Source organism: Wolffia australiana, chromosome 16 (genome assembly GCF_029677425.1).
Source record: "Wolffia australiana isolate 7733 chromosome 16, ASM2967742v1".
NCBI classification, from domain to species: Eukaryota; Viridiplantae; Streptophyta; class Magnoliopsida; order Alismatales; family Araceae; genus Wolffia; species Wolffia australiana.
The window spans coordinates 9,835,088-9,843,546 of record NC_135850.1 but is presented as its reverse complement, the minus strand read 5'-3'; the positions used below and the strand labels follow the sequence as shown (position 1 = coordinate 9,843,546).

General features: G+C 43.7%; 1 pseudogene; it reads right to left on the bottom strand.

Annotated features, from left to right (window-relative positions):
• Window positions 1-1,044: 1,044 nt before the first annotated feature.
• On the bottom strand, window positions 1,045-1,933 carry LOC144713510 (protein EXORDIUM-like 2; annotated as a pseudogene).
• Window positions 1,934-8,459: the final 6,526 nt, after the last annotated feature.

The following is an 8,459-nucleotide window of genomic DNA, read 5'->3' as shown; positions in this document are numbered from 1 at the left end:
AGAGAGAGTGTAGATAATTAAGATGCCTGGTACAGACAAGTGGTAAATGATAGGTAGAGAGTGGTGTAAATGTAGTGATTCCTAAACCAAGTGAAGTAACATTAGGGAAGTTGGTAGAAATGGTTAGAAAATAAATGGAAAACAATGATATTGATATTGTCACATGGTTTTTCCTGCAAAGAGGGAAAATATTCATCACTTGGAAACATCTTGCATAAACCTGGCCTACACCTGCTGGAGCACATCCAGAATGAAGGGAAATAGGGGAAAATAGAGTATTTATACGATAGGCAAAATACGGAGTATTGGTTCCGAGATGACTTCATAAAAACCAATCAGGGTTAGTTGAAAATACTCCTTGTACTATTCAAACAAATATTAGAGTTTTAAAATGACATGGTTAACATTACCATGAACCCATGACATAAATGTTCAGAAATCTGCTAAAAGCATGTAATTAAAGCGAATATATCATTTTATCGGTGTCCAAAAAATTTCATTGCAGATTTAATATATGAATTATACTTTATCACAGCATGTCCCTTAGGTATCAAAACAAACTAAATGTCACGTAATGAATAACATTGCGAGGTGAGATTTATACAATAACTCAATAATTGATATTTCTACATTCATAGGGCCACTATAGCGTCGGGAAAAGTGACGGCATTAGGGAAATCTCTACAATAATTGAGCGACCAATCATTGGTCGCAGTCCTCTTGAATGAGATCAAGACACTTGGAAGGACATTTGTCCAAAAGTTGATAAACTTTCGAGTATTGGTGGTAAAATACAATTTAAATCACGTAGATCCGGATAAAAAATGGTATAATCATTTAAATGAGTGAACCATATAAATTACAATGGTATTATTGCAATTAATGGCATGTTATTAGGCTATTGGCTAAACTATTCTGTATTGTTCGTTTGCTCAACTAAAATGCCGACCTGCATCTCATCGGGGTTCCATGCGCAAGTATGTTTCTTGGTTAGATTAAGTCGCTGATCTGGTACACCCCTTGACAGTATCCTGCACTAGTCGTTCACACCAGCGATGAGCAGCGAGATGTGCCAGGATCCCACATTGCCGGCAGCAAGTACCACCATCCCTCCGATCTGTTGACATTGTAACTAGCCCCGGTTGCTCCATCGACGAGCAGCTTCCCAGGAGAGCCGGGGTAAGCTTCCGCACCGAAGATACCTTGGCACGCACACGCTGCTTCAAGCGGTGCCTCTTTGTCGCCCTGGAAGTACCCATTTCCAAAGGGGTTGGTCACCGTGTCCGCCAGCAATGCGGCCAGGTTGATCACCATCCCGTCCGCACCAATGTCCCCGTTGGGCATCACTAGCGGCGGTGTCTATGGGCCATAGATGGGCTGATGGAAGGGCCACACGCACTGCTCGGGGAACTCCGTCTCCGTGTTGCCCACCTATATGAACAGCAAACTGGGGTGCCTCTGCCTATGCGTCCCACACCGGCTCATGCATAACCCTTCCACCGTCACGTCCACCGAGGTCAGCACCACGGCAACGCCCGCGCTCGCCCCAGCCTTTTTAGCCAGCGTCACCAGGTCGGTGGACTTGAGAGACATGCCCAGTTTGCCATTGATTTGGCTGCCCAGGGAGATGACCGCCGTCCTTCCGCTTCCATATGCACCAATGGTGCTCCACCACGAGGCCACAGAAGGATTCGAGACTGACTTTGCTGTGAAAGAACTCCGAGAATTGTCTGTACCAGACCAGGTTGACGGTGACGGTGCCCTTGAGGAGAGGGCCAGACTTGTACTTGAGAGTCAGAACCGGCTCCTTAATGAGGGCGGTGAGCATTGAAGACAAGATTGATCCTGTTGATCGGAAGTAGGAAAGATCGCCGAGGAACAACGAACTTAACCGTTTTTGTTTTAGTTTGGTTTTTAGGACAATAAAGACCATTCGATCGAGATAAACCGTTGTGAATGGCTCAACAGGATAGAGTTATGACAACTCTGATTGGGCCACGTGGAGTGTCCTTTTAACGATTGTTTCTTTGTAACAAATATCGGGTCATATAAATACCCATGAACTATTTGTTGAAATGCATGATTGAGTAAGTCGGAGTGTCAACCGACATTTGTTCATTTTCCTCTTGTTCCTACTTCTTCCACTTCTCAATCTTCTCTTCTTTTGTAATCTGAAGCCAGCAAGTGGTATCAGAGCGTTCTGATCTCTAAGGCATGAAGAGATGCCGAGGAGTGGAGAGTCAATGGTAGCTATGGAGAAGCAAGCCGTTGTTGAAGCTGACACTCTAAAGATTTCATCAGGTCAGACACCTCTGCTCATTTTGTCTAATACAAATTACACACAATGGGCTATGAGGATGGAAGTGCACCTTAAAGCATGTGGACTTTGGGAAGTGATCACTGGCAAAGAGACGTACAGAATGAAAGATTGCCAAGCTCGTTCCATCATTCTCTCAACTGTTTCAGATGATGCAATGGATCAGTTGGATGCCAAGAAGACAGCTAAAGAGAATTGGGAAATAGTCCGAGTTGCTAATCTTGGAGTGGAAAGAGTAATTCAATCCAGAGTATAAGGATTGAGGAGAATGTATGAGAACCTCTCGATGGAGGAGGAGGAAAGTGTAGCAGAATTTTCCCTCAGATTTACAAAGATTGTGGGAGAATTGAGGAGTCTTGGAGAAAGACTTCCTGAGAGAGAAGTGGTGGGCAAGCTTCTCAGAACTACACCATCAAGGTATGATTCTTTGTCGTTATATCTTGAGCAATTTGGTGATTTCAATACCATGACCATGGAAGAGGTTATTGGGTTTCTCAAAGTTCATGAGATAAGGTTCAATGAACGTGAATCAAGAGAGGAGGAGCAAACTCTTTTGATCCAAGTTAAGGCTAGGACGAAGAAAGATGATCCTGGTCAATCAGCAGGAAGAGGAAGAGGAGGAGGCAAAGGCTCTAGAAGAGGAAGAGGAAGAGGAGCTCGAAGAGGTCGAGGCAAAAATTCCTCCGATTCTTCCAATGATGATGTTAAAAAGCCATTTGACAAGTCGGAGATCAGGTGTTTCAATTGTCAAAAATTCGGTCATTTCAAGTCAAAATGCCGAAAAGACAAGAAGAAGGATTGGAATGAAGAGAAGATGAATCTAGTAGAAGAGGAAAAAGAGGATTCAGCTCTCCTCATGGCTATCTTTGATGAAGCTGAAGATGTCCTTCTTCAAGGACTATGTGGCGAATCTTTAGTCTCAGACTTATGGTACCATGACACAGGTGCCACATCTCACATGACAGGTAAGAATTTGTTTTTTGCTTACCTTGATTCAGATAAAAGTGGCGTAGTGAGATTTAGAGATGATTCAATGATCGGGTATGAAAGAAAGGGAATAGTTAAAGTAGAATGTGCAAATGGAGACACATTGAAGTTGGAGAATGTGCTGTATACTCCAACATTAAAGGTGAATATACTCAGTCTTGGTCAATTTGATGAAAATGGGTGTGAAGTGATCATGATGGATGGCACACTTCTCATTCATAATGCCTCAAGAGTACTGCTTCCTAAGGTAAAGAAATCAGCAGGGAAACTTTATATGATTAAGTTGAAGATTGTTGAATTGTGCTATTTTACTACTGAAACTAACAAGTTATCATGGCTATGGCACAAATGTTTCTGTCATCAGAGTTTTCACACTCTGAATTTGATGTTCAAAGATAAAATGGTAGATGGATTACCTGTTATCAATATTTCTGACGAATCCTGTAAAAGTTGCATTATGGGAAAACAGGTCAGAAAAACATTTCCAATTTCAGGCAATACAATCACAAGGAAACCTCTGGAGCTCGTCTATGCAGATATTTGTGGGCCAATATCTCCAACATCACTTGGAGGTAACATGTTTTTTCTGTTAATTGTTGATGATTTTCCAAAGCTCATGTGGGTTTTCATGTTAAAAGCCAAGTCAGATGCATTTTCTGCTTTCAAGAAATTTAAGTCGTTGGTAGAAAATGAGAAAGATTGGAAGATCAAATGTCTTAGATTGGACAAGGGAGGATAATTCTTATCCGAAGAATTCAAGAAGTTCTGTGATGCATTGGGAATCAAGAGGTAGTTGACTTCTCTATATACTCCTCAGCACAATGGAGAGTTGAAAGGACAAACCGCACGGTTATGTCTTTGGTGAGAAGCATGATCAAAGAGAAGAATTTGCCCTTGGAGCTATGGGCAGAAGCAGTAAGTACATGTGTTTATGTACTAAATAGATTGTCCACCAAAAGTCTGGAGAAGATGACTCCATATGCAAGATGGACAGGAAGAAAGCCCAATATAGAGCACCTTAGAGTGTTCGGAGCACTTGCATATGTGAAGTATGTAAGTGGTCATTTAAAGAAACTAGAAGACAAGAGTCCGCCCATGATCTGTGTAGGTTATGAAATTGGAAATAAGGCTTACAGATGTTATGATCCCATCACAAGGAAAATAATCATGAGCAGGGATGTGATATTTGAAGAAGAAAGTACTTGGAGCTGGAAAAGTGAAGAAGCATTGAGAAGAGGATATGAGTTATTGTTGCCAAACTCATCAGAACAAGGTATTTTTTAGAGAAGAACTTGAAACTTCTGAGACACCTGAAGTTTTGTCAGAAATTTCTGCCAATACAGATCTTGGTCAGGATTCTTCAGAGTCTATTTCCAACAGACCTGAATGGAGAAATCTATGACAGAACAGCTCCCATAGAAGGTCCAACCAAAGATTGCTTTATGATATGTGAAGAACCTACCACAGACATTGAAGCTCAAAGAGAAGAGGTCTGGGTGAATGCTATGAAGGAAGAAATGGACGCTATTGTGAAGAATAATACATGGGAATTGGTCATCCCACTGAGGCACTGCAAACCTATCGGTTTAAAATGGGTGTTTAGAGTCAAAAGGAACAACAATTGAGATATTATCAGGCATATAGCTCGATTAGTGGTGAAAGGTTATTCACAGAAGCCTGGAATAGATTTTGATGAAATATTTGCTCCAGTTGCTTGACTAGAAACTATCAGAGTAATGATTGCTCTAGCTGCTCAACAAAATTGGAGCATACATCATCTTGATGTAAAGTCTGCCTTCTTAAATGGATAGATTAAAGGAGAAGATCTATGTGAAGCAACCTGATGTGAAACGACGACGGCCGGGATCGATCGGCGCGTTTCACGTCACAGGATTATGATGCGAATGTATGGGATGTAAGCCGAATGATGAGAAAATATGAATGAGCAGATAAGGACTTGACGGATAGCGACGTCGGCCGAACCGATCAACGAGAGAGGAGTGATCCTAAGATCAAACTCCCAATGACCCGCTGGACCTACTAGACGTGTACTAAGCGAGGGGCGTCTAACAGCCCTGGAGCATTCGGCGTCCAAGTCGGATGACAGTCCGTCTACCACAAGAATTCCTACGCTCGACAAGGTGGCTAGTCCTATCCGATGATGTTCGAGAATATCGCGGTAGCGGACGCGATAGGGGAAGACGAGACTGTCGAAGATAATAATACTGGAGTTTATGGAGGTGAGACAAGACTGACCTTTGTATCGCTTAGTCCAAGGCGCCCAAGTCGTCGAGCGGATGCTTAGTGTCTTATCGTGCGGGCGAGTGTCGTTGACGAGGACGAAACCGGGTGTGGATGGTGCGGTCGTAACTACCAGCAGAGAGCTAAGTCCACGGGTGGTGTGTAGCAAGAGTCGGAGCAGAGGGCGCACAAGGCGCGCGCTTGGCTGGCGCACAGCGCAGCCGTGTGGGCGGGCAAGAACAACGAACCAAGTATCATGGGAATAGTCGTGTGGGTGGGGCAGAAAACCAAGAAATCGGTTATGGCGTAGAGGGTGGGAGTCAAGAAATCAAGAAAGATGAGGGCGATGGGAGAGCGAAGGGGAGGACGAAGGGGAATCAAGGTGATATGGTGAGATCGAGAAATCAAGAAACCAAGAAATCATGAAATCAATAATTCAAGAATTCAAGAGGAAAGAAAGGTGGACGATCAAGAAAGGCAAGAGGAGGTGGTTGGGAATCAAGAAACGATGGGGAAAGGAGGGTGGGCGATCAAGAAAGGCAAGAGAAGGCGGTTGGGAATCAAGAAACGATGGGGAAAGGAGGGTGGGCGATCAAGAAAGGCAAGAGGAGGCAGTTGGGAATCAAGAAACGATGGGGAAAGGAGGGTGGGCGATCAAGAAAGGCAAGAGGAGGCGGTTGGGAATCAAGAAACGAAGGGAAAAAGAGGGTGGGCGATCAAGAAAGGCAGGGGTAGGGGGAGGGCGATCAAGAAAGGCAAGAAGAGGTGGTGGGGCGATCAAGAAGGGCAGGGGAAGGGGAAAGGGCGTTCAAGAAAGGGTAGGGGAAACGGTTGGGCGATCAAGGATTTCAAGAAAATGGAGGAGGAGAAAGAGTGGCGTTCAAGAATCGGCGGGAAAGATCAAGAAATGGGGTTAGATGATCAAGAAGCGAGGGTGAAGAGGTGGCGTCCAAGGAAATGTGGGCGAGATGGGTTGGATGAAGGAGAAGGGGGCGGGGGTGGATGTGGTGGAAGGTGGACAGGGGGGGGGGGGATCAAGAACCTGGCTGGCGTCGGGTTCTTGAAGGTCGGGGCAATGCTCCCTCGACGGAGCGGATTCCCAGCTTGGTCGCGGCGTCGATGACGTTCAGGAACCTCCAAGAATTCCCGGAGTGATCTCGATGGAGACTCTTCTCAGCCCTGAAGGACAGCGACTTCTTGAAAATCTTTAACCTGTGCCGGAGTGATCTCGACGGCACGCTTCAGCACGATCCTCCCGGAGTGGTCTCGACGGAAGAAACGTGGGCTCCACCCACGGAGTGATCTTGATGTGGGGTGGGGCTAGCCAAACCCCCTACACTAGAACTACGATAGGGGGAAGATCAATTGCAATCCAATTTTCAACAATGACTTCCAGGGTGTTCCTTGGGCATGCCATCCCCTTATATATTGAGGATGCGTGTCAAGTGAACATGGGAGAGGACGAACCGTCGCGAGACGTGGTTTGGCCTCTCCTTACAAATTCAAAATACAAACATAAAAAGTAAAAACTACGAGGACAGGGTCCAACAACATTAGCCCAGTCTACGAATCTGAAAATACAAACACACATGAAAATGAGCATAAGTAAAAAGATAAAAGTTCTTACGTGGGGTACTTAAACCCCGGGTGGTGAGCGTCGGCGCGAGCTGCTCGGCTTGGCTAACGACGTCCCGTCCCGTCATCCTCGAGATGGTTCTTCGTCATCGTGGCGTCGTCCTCGAGATGGTCCTCCATCACAACCTCAAGGTTTTGTGACACAAAGGAAGGAAGAATATGTTCTGAAGCTGAAGAAAGCTCTATTGTCTGAAATAGGCACCTCGGGCCTGGTATATCAGGTCAGATAAAACTTTATAGTCTTTTGGTTTTAAGAAAAGCAAGTTAGAACCTGTAGTATATCAGAAGCATGAGAACAAATTCTGTTTACATGTGGGAGTATATGTGGATGAGTTGATTATTACAGGGTCAAATCCAGATGAGATTTGTTTTTTTAAGAAGCAAATGATGAAAGAATTTGAAATGAGTGATTTGGGATTACTGTCATCGTATCTTGGTATTGAAGTAAGTCAGGAACACCTGCGGATTACATTAAAGCAGAGCAGGTATGCTTTAAAAATTCTTAAACTTTTCAATATGCAAGATTGTAATTCCTCAAAGACTCCAATAAAATCTCATTTGACCTTCAAGAATGATCAAGGATCAGAGGAGAATGCCACTACTTTCAGAAGAATCATTGGAAGCTTGAGGTACTTAGCTCACACTCATCCTGATTTGATGTACAGTGTGGGATATCTTAGCAGATTTATGGAAAAGCCGACTACAAGTCACATGATGGCAATAAAAAGAATATTGAGGTATGTAAAAGGTACCATGCATTATGGTCTTGATTATGTTAAAGGCGAGAAGTTAGCAAAATTTATTGGTTACAGTGACAGTGATTTTGCTGGAGACATCAATGATCGAAAGAGTACATCAGGGCAAATTTTCTTTCTAGGTTCAAAAGCGATTAGCACGCGAAGCGGTAAACAAAAAATTGTTGCATTGACCTCTTGTGAAGCTGAGTACATTGCTCTTACTTCATCTACATGTCAAGGAATATGGCTAAGAAGATTGTTGGGAGAACTCAGAGGAGAAAAGCCCAAGTCAGTAGATATCTCTGTTGACAATAAATCAGCAATTGAGTGATGACTCTCAATATGTCATGAAATTATTAAGGATTCTCTGAGCATCAAAGTGTCATTTGCATACATTTAGTCCACATTAGACATATTTCATGTGCATTATTTTCCTACTTACTAACCCCGCTTGATTCTCTAAATCAAGTGGATTAGATCTCACTTATTGGATTAATGAGTTCAGCTGTGGATCAAGCACAAAGTAGAAAGCAAGTGACCAA